Genomic DNA, 14,956 nt, shown 5'->3' with positions numbered 1-14,956 from the left:
ACACACAGAAAATGGACCATAAGCTGATACAGCAAAACCTGGATAACCTTTTCTTCCATTCATTTTCTTCTGTGTTCTTTCTCTTTACTACTCAAAACTAACAAGGCTAAATTCACTGAAGCTGGTTAAGATATCACAGAATGTTAGGGATTGGAAGAGACCTTGAAAGATCATCCAGTCCAATCCCCCTGCCGAAGCAGGAACACCCAGATGAGGTTACACAGGAATGTGTCCAGGCGGGTTTTGAATGTAGGAGACTCCACAACCCCTCTGGGCAGCCTGTTCCAGTGTCTGTCACCCTCACTGAGAAGAAATTTCCTCTCATATTTAAGTGGAACCTCCTGTGTTCCAGTTTGCACCCATTGCTCCTTGTCATATTATTGGTTGTCACCGAGAAGAGCCTGGCTCCATCCTCATGACACTCACTCTTTACATATTTACGAACATTAATGAAGTCACCCCTCAGTTTCCTCTTCTCCAAGCTAAAGAGCCCCAGCTCCCTCAGTCTTTCCTCATAAGGGAGATGCTCCACTCCATCATCTTTGTCGCCCTGCGCTGGACTCTCTCCAGCAGTTCTCTGTCCTTCTTGAACTAATGGGCCCAGAACTGGACAGAATATTCAAGATGTGGTCTCACCAGGGCAGAGTAGAGGGGAAGGAGAACCTCTGTCAACCTACTAACCACCCCCCTTCTAATACACCCCAGGATGCCATTTGCCTTCCTGGCCACAAGGGCACAGTGCTGGCTCATGGTCATCCTGTTGTCCACCAGGACCCCCAGGTCCCTTTCCACTATGCTGCTCTCTAATAGGTCATTCCCCAACTTATACTGGAACCTGGGGATGTTCCTACCCAGATGCAATACTCTACGCTTGCCCTTGTTATATTTCATTAAATTTTTCCCTGCCCAACTCTCCAGCCTGTCCATGTCTCTGGATGGCAGCACAGCCTTCTGGCGTGTCAGCCACTCCTCCCAGCTTGGTGTCATCAGCAAACTTGCTGATAGTACACTCTATTCCCTCATCCAAATCATTGATGAATATACTGAATAATACTGGCCCCAGTACTGGCCCTTGAGGCACTCCACTAGATACAGGCCTCCGATCGGATTCTGCCCCATTGACCACGACTCTCTGGCTTCTTTCCTTCAGCCACTTCACAGTCCACCTCACTACCTGATCATACAGTCCACACTTCCTCAGTTTAGCAGCAAGGATGCTGTGGGAGACTGTGTCAAATGATTTACTGAAATCAAGGCAGACCACATCCACTGCTCTGCCATCATCTATCCACCTTGTTATGTCCTCATAAAAGGCAATGAGGTTGATCAAGCATGCCTTGCCCTTGGTGAACCCATGTTGACTGCCCCTAATGACCCTCTTATCCTTGACATGCCTTGAGATGACACCAAGGATAAGTTGTTCCGTCACCTTTCCAGGGGTGGAGGTGAGGCTGACCAGTCTATAGTTACTCGGGTCCTCCTTGTTGCCCTTTTTGAAGATTGGAGTGACATTTGCTTTGCTCCAGTCCTCAGGCACCTCCCCCATTTCCCAAGACTTGGCAAAGATGATGGAGAGCGGTCCAGCAATGATCTCAGCCAGCTCCCTCAGCACCCACAGGCGCATCCCATCTGGACCCATGGATTTAGAGATGTCCAGATTGCTTAATTGCTCCCTAACCCAGTACTCATCAACCAAGGCAAACTCCTCCATTGTCCCGACTTCCTCTGGGGCCTCAGGGGTACAGGGCTCCTCAGAATAGCCTCTGGCAGAGTAGACAAAGTTACATTAATTAACTCTGCTTTCTCTGTATCTTCTGTCACCAGGGCACCCATCCCATTCATCAGTGGGTCTACATTGCCTCTGGTGTTAGTTCTATCTGCCATGTATTTGAAAAAGCTCTTTTTGTTGTCCTTCACCCCTCTCATGAAGTTCCATGATCTGTAAACTCTCTTCTTCTACTTGAGCTTGCCCAGCAGTTTCCTGTTTAACCACACAGGTCTCCTGGCTCCCTTCCTTGACTTCCTACATGTCGGAATGCTCTGATCTTGAGCTTGGAAGAAGCAGTCCCTGAATACTAAACAACTATCCTGGGCCCCTTAGCCTTCAAGAATCTTTTAGCACATGATTTCCCTAGCAATTGCTTGTAAAGGCCAAAGTTTGCCCTACTGAAGTCCAGGGTTGTCAATCTACTTGGTATTCTGTTCCTGCCTCATGAGATCCTGAACTCCACCATTTCATGGTCGCTGCAACTAAGGCAGCCCTCAACCTTTACTGCTTCAACCAGACCCTCCTTGTTAGTGAGGATGAGATCCAGCAGTGCACCTCTCCTAGTCGGCTCCTCCACCATCTGCATGAGGAAGTTATCATCAATGCACTGGAGGAACCTCCTGGACTGTGGCTGGCTGGCTGAATGGTCCTTCCAGCAAACATCAGGGAAGTTAAAATCACCCACAACAACCAGGTCCTGTGACTGTGAGGCTGCTCTCAGCTGTCTGTAGAAGGCTTCATCAACTTCCTCACCCTGATCTGGCAGCCTGTAATAGACAACCACAACAGTATCACCCCTGCAGCCTGCACCTTAATTCTCACCCATAGACTCTCAACTCACTCCTCATCCGTGCCTGGACAATACTCAATACACTGTAGTTGCTCTCTCACATAAAGAGCAACTCCACCACCACGCCTGGCTGGCCTGTCTTTCCTGAAAAGGACATAGCCACCCATGACCACATTCCAGTCATGTGAGCTGTCCCACTATGTCTCTGTAATTGCCACCAGGTCATAATCTCCTGCCCGACCACAGGTTTCTAACTCCTCCTGCTTATTCCCCATGCTGTGCACATTAGTGTACAGGCATTTCAGAGAGCGACCTGAGCACACTGATTTCACCCCAGGGGTATGGGAGGCCTCCCAGTCTTCATCAATTCTATAGTGCTGCCCCACTTATGCAAGCCCAGCTACAACCCCATCCCCCTTCAAAACTAGTTTAAAGCTCTGCAAATGAGCCCTGCTAATTCCTGTCCCAGCATCACAGAATCACAGAATGTTAGGGATTGGAAGGGACCTTGAAAGATCACCTAGTCCAATCCTCCTGCCGAAGCAGGAACACCCAGATGAGGCCACACAGGAATGTGTCCAGGCGAGTTTTGAATGTCTCCAAAGTAGGAGACTCCACAACCCCCTGGGCAGCCTGTTCCATCCTTTTGCCCCTGTGAGATAAACCCTTCCCACATATCACTATTCAGACAAGTGTCTTGTAAAACCAGCCATTATCATAGAATCCAAAGTCCTGCCTGTAGCACCAGTCTTGCAGACAATCATTTATGGACTGAATTTTTCTATTCCATCCCACGTCACCACCCAAAAACAGAAGGATAAAATAGAAAATAACTTGCGCCCCAGACTCTTTCACCACTATCCCAAGGCCTTGAAATCTTTTTTCACTCCCCTCAGACTGCGGGATGCAGCTTTCTCCCCATCTGTCTGGAAGATCAGCAGTGGGTAGTAGTCCATTGAGTGCATCAGGTTGGGGACTGTCCTGGTGATATCCCTTATCTGGGCTCTGGGTAGACTGCACATTTCCCTATGATGGGGGTCAATTCTATATATTGGGTCCTTTGTCCCTCTCAGAAGGGAACTGCCTACTACAATTCCTCTCCTCTCCTTCCCCCCGCTTTCCTTTCTTTCTTATCTGAGGTGGTCTTGAGGTGTGGAGTCAACCGCCTGTTCCTATGTCACCTTGTAGGCAGGCTTTGCACAACAACCTCACCTACCTCTCCTTCAAGATCCAGGGCCTCAAACCTATTATGGAGGGGGACCTGTGGAAGCAAAGCAGGTAGGGAAGGGTGTTGCCCACAGCAGTGAACTGGAACTTGCTTCCAACCCTCCTCAACAGTGCCAGGGCAGGGGCTGTCTTGGGTCTCCCCACTCTGCCCGACAGGGTGGAGGGTCCATCACCTTTTAGGGGGTATCTCCCTGGGGTCTTTCTGACTGGCACACCCAGGAGTCACTCCACCAGTCAGTCTGCTCCTCGCACTCCCTGATGGTCCTCAGTCTCTAGACCTCCTCCTTAAGTTCCACCACCATGCTGAGCAGATCTTGCACCTGCTCACACCTCACACAGGTGGAATGTCTGCCTCCCTCCCCCAGCAGCAGCAGGCTCTGGCACTCCCTGCAGCCAGACACCTGAACAGCCACAGTTCGGGGCAGGCCCCCTGTGTGGGTTGCCAGAGTCTTTTTTGTGACAAGCTCTCTGTCTGGAGGAGACCATGATCAGCTGCAGTCTGGGCCACTGGCAATAGGTGAGATGGTCTAACAAGCACGAGTGACAACCTCTGCACCCTGCTACACAAGCTACCACACCCGCTGCTGCAGCACAGTGTGGGTGGCACTCACCTGCTTTTCTCTTGCCTCTACTGTTCATGCAAACAAAATCACTTCCTATAGAAAAGAAGATATATTTAGGGACAGTAAACCAGATGCAGCTATTCTGTTTGATTTTTTTTCCCCTGAAATAAAACATCACCATGATGGGAGCATTACCATAACATGGCAATTTTAACTTGGCAACATACATGTGTGAAAGACTGCATATAAGTCACATGTATAGAGGCTGCATGTAAATATAAACAGAGGCTGAGATTCTCAGTGCTGTTTAGATGTATGAGAACTCCGTATGAGAAAGAAGAGGATCTGGGCATTTAAAATCATTCTAGCAGATTTGAAAGCCTCTTCTGTGCACAGTTTTGGATGCCAGCATTTAAGAATGAAATTGCAAGCAAGAATAAAGTATTTTCAATACCTCTAGAAGCAGCTATGTTTAAAGAGGGAGTAGAATTCAATGGGCAAGGCTGCAACACACAGACACCGCATGGGCAAGGTTCTGACCCACAGATAAACACACACGTGCACATATCTCCATCCTTGTACAAGGCTAACAAGATTCCTTGCCTTTCTACCACTCTCCATGAACTTTGGATCAACTTTCCTGTATGAGCTGCTACACCTTCAAAGAACAGAGCACACAACTAGAGCTCCCAAATGGCCCAAGGCATTCACTTCTTTTTTTTTAAGGTTGCATTCAACTTCCACGTAAAGGACAAACAGTAACTAATGAGGCATTCGAGTTATGAGAAGGCCTGGGAACAAACTGCAGAACAGAGCCTGCAGACAACTGCACAAATGTCAGTGAGATCAATAATGTACAGAACACAATGGAAAGGGCTGCAGACACCTGTAGTACACAAGCATCATAAGCTTTGGAGAACGTTTGATTCCCATCTGATGTTCATTCTTAACTTGGGGCACACAAGATGGGAGAGCCTGCTATCCCTCTGTCACAATGTATACATGATCTTAACACTAATGGCAAAGATCGGGGGATGAAATTGTAGGTCAAAAGCCACATTCTGCTTCCAAGTGCAATCATAGCATTTTGCTGAGGTCAAAGAACACTTGAAAAAAAGCCAGTTTTTTTTTTATCTTAAAAAAAAAATAAAAAAGAGAAAAGAAAAGATGGGTGGAACATGCGACAAAACACTGCTTTGCTAAATCCTAAGGGACCAGGAAGCTTCTCAAGGAAAGATCAAACAGGTACTGGCTTAAGTTACTGACTGGAGAAAGCATCCACAAACAGGATAAAGGTGTGAAACAGTTAGGGAAAGATTTGAGGCAGCATTAATGTACTTTGCTGTCATGTCAGAGAGTCTCTGTTTATAATCCTGATCATAACTTCTGTGAAGTTCTGTGTGCAAATAGTCCTAATGCTTTAAAGGGAACCACTTCTATGCTTAATTTTAAGTACAAACTTAGGTGCTCCACTGAATCAGTGTTTAAAAGGATTAAGGACTGCTAATCCATGTAAAAGCTTCCTTCTACCTTATATATCTGACAAACATGATTTAATAAATTGAACTGAAGGGCTAATTTATACTACTGTTCTACACTATATTTCAAGTGCAAAACTACCAAAACATAATGCAAAACCAGCAGAACCCTAACATGAGTAACGCCTGTGGCAGTCGCACTTTCACCCCTGAGAAGTGGTGTGGCAGTTGCACATCCCCCTCTGAGAACTGAAGCCTTCAGTGGGGCAGTTAATGGCTCTTTTGTGGGACCCAGAGTCCGTTGACAGGGTCCTTAGCAGAGGAGGGACCCAGAGAAGCTGAGAAGCTTCTGGAACGCCCACAGACAGATCTGATCAGACTATAAACGGGGTTCCCGCTGAAGATTCCCTTTGTGTGGTCTTCTCGGAGCAGCAGGTCTGTGCCAGAGCCCTGCCCTTAGGCAGGAATGCCATCTAAGGAAACTTACCAGGATTGGGAGCACCTCACCTCCTCATTTGGGTGAGTGATGATTTACTAGATATATCGCTAAATAAGTGATAGTTTACCCTGGAGTCTGAGGGCTCTGGTTTGTTTCTTGTGTGTGCATGTATGCTGTGGATTCTCATTATTCTCATTTTGCTGCACCCCAATAATCTCCTCAACTGATATCCAAACCTTTACGTTATGTTGTCAGAGTGCTAACTAATTGTATAAACCCTGTTTCTAGTCTGTTTATTTGCTGCACTTTTCCGGCCAAAATAAAGTCAGTTTTAGAACTTGTTTTCTGCCTAAAACTGACTTGGGGTGCCTCTGTGACAGGCCCATTGGCTTTAAAAGCAATACTCAAATTACAGGAATGGAGTGATACAGGGAGTTAACAATTAATTAACTAACAATTAACACTTAAAGACACTTAGCTAACCCTTTAACCTACACCACTATTGCCTAGACTTGCTTAGCTCTGTGTAACTTACTGTATGAGAAATGGGACTTCACTGACACCTTGCAAAGATAATAATCCTTGGTGCATCCTTGGGTGAACTAGATATCAGAAACTTGGGCACAGGACAGGAGATACACCAGTTTTAACCAACTCAGCAGTCTGAGACCTAACCAACTCATCACACTAGACCAAAGGTGACCGTGTACAGAGAAAGAGGACCTGGGTTCACGATCACTGTGCAGCTGCAACCAGGAGGAGCCAGAGGTGGAGACTATGGAAATGGTCTCCCAGAACTCATTATAATAAGAACTGCCTTCTCAGGGACAGATTATGAATATGTATAGGCATTCCTAGAACTTTCATGAATATGTAACACTTTACTGCATTTAACCAAGCTCACAGCTACTGTAATTTTACACACACGTATTAGGTGAAATGATTCCCTGTGTGTCCGGTGTCGTAAATAAATAGGTAAAATACATACCTTCCTTACAACCTCAAGGGTTGTAAGGTCATTTCCGTGCCTCAGTAGTACCACGTCAAGTGATGAAGTGTTTCTGGTTTCACTTCCATCTCCATTAATTCTGACATTTGCACAAAGCCTCCTCTTTTGGAACATTTATTTTACCCACTGTAAAAGAATACACATGCAGCAAAACATTTCAAATCTTAAATTTTATACTATTCCTCTTGGCATACAAATTACTTCACAGAGGCTGATTACCCAAGTGGAAAGGCCTGTCCTTTTTCTCCCACAAGCCAGCCTGATTGATTAAACAAGCCAGCCTTAACAACTGATAGCTGCTACTGTCTGCACTCTGCAAAAGCAAGTCCATATATAGACAAGTCTACAATACTTCTTCACCAAAAATTATGATGTCCTCGAATCACAATGGGTTAAAGGCAGATGAAGCAGATCTGCCCGCAAGCAGCAGCATCATAAGGAAGAAGGAAGGACTATCACCTTATTTCCTCTTCAGCATGAGAAAGTGTCTCTGTGGGACAGCTCAGGCACTTGAAGGTAGTCAGGTTTATCTTGAGGTTTCTTCCTCTTCCTTGGAGAAGAGTCTCACAAGAGAGTGGCCAGTTGCCTGCTCGAGTGAGAATTCAATTTCTTAAGGCTGCACTGGATACAGGATTAGGCTTTGGGGCAACTTTCCTAGAGTTCATCTTGTATAGCAATTAGATGCTGAACAGGATGACTACAGGGAGAGGAACTGTTGGCAAGGGCTTGATCGAAGTTGCAACTTAAAGGTGATTTATGACTAAACAGGTTGCATAGGTCATGTTGTGCACTGTCCTTCTGGATGCACTTATTGGTCTTGCAGGACTCACAGTCACATCCATATGAGTAAAGAAGAGAGGGCCAGAGAATGGGGCCAAGCACTATCATGCAGCTGCTGTACTATTTTATTTTCAGCACACACCTAGACACTTTCACTCATGTCAAAAAGCCATTTAGAGATAACATCTATATGTATCCTTTTCACACCACAGAAGAGAGGTTTGCAATGCACAAAAAATTATACTATGAGAAGGCAGAGGATTTTCATTATCTGAACCTGCTACATCTTGCTATAGACATTATTTTGTGAATACTTGACAATATCTAAGACAATAGAAATAGATTGAGGTGAGTGCTTGATCTGAAGAGATCTATTATGTACTAGGGACACCTATTACAGGAACCAACTAGTCAGGTTAGTTTCTTATTTCACTATTATGTATTATAGTAAGTTTTTCCCTCAGGCGTGCCATCTCACCACAACCAACAGGAGGTCAATATAGGCAAGAGGATGCCTAACCTACTCCTGGTTTGCATCAGTGGAAACCTAGACAGAAAGGCGGTAAGAGCAAAGAGGTAGCTGCAGCACTGGGGGCTGCAACAGTACCTGCGGTAGAGAAGCACCTCAGAAAAAAAAGATGCTGTTGCCAGCACAATAGATGAGTGCAAGGGTTCTGGGCATCAGCCTCTGGGCTCCCACAGAGAGTTGGGTTTTGCTCTGGCAGAGCCAGAAGAGGACAGGAGACTCTACTACCATCTGCCCTCCCACAGGGTGGAACTCGTCCTCTGGGAAAGAGGGCTCAGCTGGCACAGGCGGCACAACACACATCTCAGCAGAAGCCAGACAGAGTCTGTTTCGTTTTAGCAGAAATTCCAGCTGCTTCAGATATCCCGATGATAAAGAACAAGCCAAAAGAAAGCAATCCAGATCCTATCTTGTAGCTTAGTTCCAAATTAGCAACTGTAGCCTTTTTATTTGTTGCTTTATTTGCTATCATCTATGAGAAAAAAAGTTGTTTGTCATGCTTCAATTAATACATGACCTGACACAGGTTCTCTGTTGGGATCCAACAAAAGACAGTTTTCAGATACTAATCAGATGACAAGCTCCAAATAAGACTTTTATGTTCAATAAAAGGTTGATTCCATGCAATAGTAGAAAAACCTGGAGCCCAAATAGATGGGTTTTGTACAGTGTGAGAAGGAGACCTTGCCCTCCTGTTTTCTTTTTTGACTAATACTTTTTAATGATCCATGCAGGATTCTGGCCAGAAAGCTGACTCACTAGGCTGGTCTGCCTCAAAATACAACCATCACAGCACTGAAAGCTTCACACTGGGAACGGTTAACATTGAAAATGAGCATTTTTTCAGTGCCCAGGGCACTTTGTGCAGCACTCATTCCTGTTTTGCTGCTTTTTCAAGGCTTTGCATGTACCTTCAACAGTACACTTGCTGTGTGGCAGGGATCAAGGAGAGTTCACAACTTATCTTTACTACTAGCTTTCTTCATGCAAGTGAGACTGATTCCTCATAAGTGCAAGACTGCTGTGCCTGAGGCTTCTGAAATGAGCTGGACACATATGTTCCATTTGCTTAAAAAGTAATTACAGGGATCAACATAAGCTCCTTGCTTTTTATGGAACAGCATTTGGTCTTATTAGTGAAATAGCACTTCAAGAGAGTCAATAACTACAGAAATATAGCTGTATCCACAACCAATATATTTTGTAACTATGTCAGAGTTTTATGATTTTGAAATCAATGAGCATTTAATATGGCTAACAAATCACTTTTTTTTTCTCTGAAGTATCTGCTATGACAGTACTGGTTTGAGTTAATGTAGCATGTGATACAGGGAAATCTCCAAACACAAGATATCACTTGCTTAAAAAAGAGAAAATCAATTCACTGATGCTTTGTCAACAAATAGTTAAATCTCTACCTATCATACATAGGATATTGACACAGGGGATGTTCAGGAACATGCTCATATGCCCAACAGGCAACAACAGATGGTGTATGACTGCAGCTAATGTTCTAATCTACAACAGTTTGGATTTCATAAAAAAACCCAGCAAACCACACAGTCTTGCATTATCCCACATCATAAATAAGGTATGAACTGTTGAAATAGAAGCATGAGGTGGCAACACCTTAAATTAAGAGGTCACCTCTTTGGAAGGGGAAGTCAAAGAGGTTTAGAAATAGGCCAGGTTCAGAGCACATGGACTGAACTATTTAGATGTTTAGGCTTGTGGCTCAGTCCTCTGTTCTCCCTGCAGCACCTCCATAGTTCTTAAGAACATTGCCCCAAGAGAAGAAAAGTGTGTTTGATATACAGATGACCTGCCAATGAAAAAAGCCACATTTTTTCTTTTTTTTCAGATATTCATATACAAGCAACTATTTCTGTAGGACACTGAATTCTTGGGAGATGCTAATTATTAATAGGTCAGCATTTTACCACATTCAGTTTTTCTTGGTGGAAAATGGAGAGACTTGATATAAATTCTAGCAATATCTTTGCTACAGCTTACAGAACTCAACTGAAGAATTCCTTTTAGGCAGCAACAGAAACTTCTAGAGGTTATTTTTCCAAATTACTGCAGCTCAAATGGCATAAAGGCATATCCATTTATCTCTTCATATGAAAGGCCACTTTGTGGCTACTCTTTTGGCCAGCAGGATCACACATTTCAAAGATGTATTTGTTCTTGGGGTTGTTCACACCAAGTTGTATTGTTTATAAAGCAGTATTACTAATCATAATCACCTCCAGCTGCGTAGCTTTAAAACAGGGAGCCTGGATACCAGTAAAACACTTGATGAAGCATTACAAAACATGCAAACACCTCAGCAGGGTAAGTTACCTTTACTTTATGCTACTGCAATTAAACTGCTTCTATTTTTTAAATGAGCTTGGGGGTCTAGTGGCATTCAGTGGTGACCGACCCTCCAGCTGGCTACCCTGATTTTCACTCCAAAGAAAGGAGTCAGAAGATATATTTGAAAATGTATATATACACACCCCACCCCCAACCTGTAAGAAGGGATGTCAGAAGTCACAAGCTAATAAACATGGAGCAGAGGAAACAGAAACAAAGGCAGATTTTCAGGCTGGAGAAAGTGGATACATAAAAATAAAGATCACCATAACTGGGTAAGGAACTACACAAGCAGCTTATTTCCCACCAGGTCTACAATGCTTAGTACTCCCAGAATCAAAATACTAAAGCTGGTTGAAGTCACACGTGGACAATTTTCTTGCAAAAAAAGTCTTACTGAAACAAGGATAAGCATCAACTGCAACACACTCCTTTTGTTTTTCCTATAGGGAAATTTTTAAGAACAATTGACTTTCAAATGTTATTTCAGAACAGAATTTTGAGCAGTAGGCTCAGATGCCTGTCCCAAAGCATGTGTATCATTCCAGTGCTCTCTGCTTTGAAGTTTCTCTCATAAGCTGTACAGGACGATGTGTGCCATCTCCTACATGGACAGATGTACAATGACTTAATATCACAGGCTAACGCCATGTAAATTCAAATATACATGCTGCTTTTCTAACAAATGGGGACATACGCAAAACAAAAGCAAACCCGGGTTTTAGAGAATTACAGTCACTTGAAGTTTGTTGACAAGAAGCACCTCGTGAAATTTCCCAAGTCCAGTTCGTACCTCATGGACAACATGTTGACACAGGGTCTTCCACAGCTGCTGGCAGCCACAGGACACTAACAAGTGGCTCCAAAGAGAAGAATGCAGACAGACGCTTTCAACCCCAGTCTTTGCAGAAAACATCTATCAAAGCCATGTGTAAGATCACTGTGGCATACCCAACAATTATCCCAACACAGCACAGGTCATCCTCTGGTATGTGCTAGTAATGAAGCTGAGCAAGGTTCATCATTTTTATCTTGTCTCGCAATGGTACTGCTGCTTTCTCCGTTGAACTGATTCTAAGAAGTGCAGGCACCAGTTCCAAGTACAAACAGAAGCGATCAATGCCTAGTAGCAATCCAAGGAAGATGAGCAGCCAACAGTCTAGGGCAATCAGAACACTGCACATTAACCCTGCAGTAGGTCAGTGCTACAGCCAATAGACAACACTCTCATGAAGGAGGGATTGAGGGATTGCAATGTTTTCTTCAGCTCCTACTTAGAAGTGTTATTTGTGGGTCAGCAAAAATTCAAGAACAAAGCGGTGTCTGATATGGGTGGAGGAAATGTGGTTTGTTTTGGTTTTTTTTCCCCCTTATCGCTCATTCTTTGAAACATGAAAATGAAGGAAGAAATTAAAAAGAAACCAGGATAAAACAAAGACTGAGGAAGAACCAAAGTTTTGGAAGAGCTCCAAGAAAAAAAAAAAAAAACAGAACACTTTATTAGGAAACTGTGGCCTGTGCTGCCAGTGTTGTACACAGAACACTTTAATTATTGCCTTTAAGTAGGAGTCTAACCCTGACTGCAGGCCTGAGTCAGGAACTCTCCCATCTTCACTCTAGTCCTCACAAGCACTCTATTGTCAAAAAGTCCTTTGATTTTTTTGTTTTCTACCATGATACTCATCTACATTTAAAGATTGTGAGTCAGATTTATTGCTTGGATCCTTGTCGTTTACAGAATATTTTAACATGAAAGGGGCATAGGAACTTACTATATTTGCAACATAGAACAAATATTTCTTGTTCATAAAGCACCAATTTTGTGAACTTCAGCCACTCCAGGTTTCTTCACTTCTAGGACACTAAAACCAGTGACTGAGATCAGTGACCTATAGAAAAAGCCCTACCTGCATTAATTGGTAACCACACAAATGCAGTTTGAGTAACTGTGTACAAAAACAAATACATTCAGTCACCCTAAAAAAAAAAATCTGACCAGAATTGCCAGCAAATATTAGTTCTTGATTTAGACAAGTTCCATAAAAATACTACACTTCACCTATGTAACAAAGTGACTCGTACAGACATGAGTGACTAAGCAAGCACTGGAAAAATGTTCACAGTGAACCTGCCTCCTTTCAGCGACACTTTGAGACTCAAATGCTTTTTGTGGTACATTGATGCCACCTCCCGGCCACTTTGATAACTCAGACACTAAATTTTGTATCTGGTACTGATTCATTTTTTTTTTTTAAGGGACAGACAGCAGTTTATCTGAGTGCAAAAATTACTTAATGCCATTAAAATTTATTACCAGCTTAAAAAAAACCCTATACAACACTGTATGGGAACAAACTCATGTCTGACAAGTATGTGACAGCCAAGATCTTGCATGATTCCTGAAGGTGCCCAACAATGTAAGCCCAAGCCCACCTCCACAAGCTGGCCACAAGTTTCAAAGCTTCTCCATTTCCTCCTCACCTGCTCTGTAGTCTCAGGTCAATATCTCAGAGCCCTGAGGGCATAAGCCATTATTTCTCAACTACCTGATACAACTATAAGAGCTTAACATACATATTTTATAACCGAACAGATATATGCTACTCATCCCATGTGGATGTTTGAGTCAGTAATTCAGTAGAAGCAATCCATTTATTCTAAGCCTACTCTTTGCTGAAGCAGCCTTTTCAGAGTTAGCACAACTTCCAGCTTCACACATGGCTCAGTCTGTAGCCTAGAAAAACACAGGTCAGGAAGTCAGGTAACTTAAGATGGAAACCCACAACTCTGAGTGGTCAGAACACTTGAGCTGAACTGGAATGGTTCAGCAAAAGTGTCCAAACAAAAGTATGTTCCCTGAAAAGCGGCCCATAGTCCCTGTGTGGATGAGCAGAGACAGGCCTTGGGGGAGCCAGTGGAGCCTAGATCTTCAGAGATAGGAAAGAGACAGGAATCACCAGACCAGTATGAACTTCTCCCAGGAGCTCAATGTGGCCCACTAGGGACTAATAACCCAAATTTTCAGTGAGGTCTAACCAAAGGGGCAAGTGTCACACCCCCAGTTCTGAGGAAGTCTGGAGGTCCAGCAAGCACTCTGTATAGTGTCTGCTTCCATGCCGCATTGCCTCATGCTCACCTACATGAGTGGAGAGGGTATTTGATGACCAAAGGTGTATGAAAGCTAAAAGAGCCAAGCTGACATTCCTTTCTTCCTGCAGTTGTCTCATGACTCACTGCCCAAGAGCATGTTGTGGGAATTCTGGAGGGAAATCACATGCCCCTTGAAGATACTAGTCTTCCCACCACCTTCCTGGAGTCTCCTAAGATTTAATAAATCTGGCACACAGGCTGGCCAAGAAATGCTGTAAGGCCTGCTACAAGTTCTAGGTAACTGACCACAACTATCTCCAAGCTCTTCTTTCTCTAGTCCCTTCTCACTTTTGCCTTAGACCACAGCTGTGAACAGCACATCTTCCAGCATGGCCTTCACTCACCAACCAACAGGGATTCTTGTGACACACAAGCTTGTCTACCTCCCAGTCAGCTGCTATATATTTGCAACAAAATCACGCCAGCAAGCAGGACAACACATCCTTTTTCTCCTGCCTTGGCCTACAACCAATCCATGACTGCACATTGCCTACTGAGAGAGCAGTTCTGCACCTGACGTCCAAGCCTCTGATCCCATCAAAGAGTGGTAGGAGGCATCTCCTCTGGGGCAAGCTCCATGCTGCTGCTCCCAGGGCCTGACTAAGGAAGCGCAGCCATGAAACCTTCCAGGCTTGCTGGTATGCGAAAGGGAAAAAAACATTACTGCAGTGTCAGCAGGTAACTGCCTTTCATTCCATGTAAACTGAAACCTCAACCAATATTTGTCATGGCTACTGTTCACAAGGTTACGTCTAGTGTTGTTAGCTCATACCCTACAGCATTTACGGAGGGGAAGAGGCTGTTTTGCCTCTTGGAAGTAGAGGATGGTTACATGAGTACATTACCCTTGTGTGCAGTTTGCTTA

Source organism: Columba livia, chromosome 3, assembly GCF_036013475.1.
Source record: "Columba livia isolate bColLiv1 breed racing homer chromosome 3, bColLiv1.pat.W.v2, whole genome shotgun sequence".
In the NCBI taxonomy this organism is placed as follows: Eukaryota; Metazoa; Chordata; class Aves; order Columbiformes; family Columbidae; genus Columba; species Columba livia.
The sequence above is the reverse complement of the archived record's forward strand: the minus strand, read 5'-3'. Positions refer to the sequence as shown.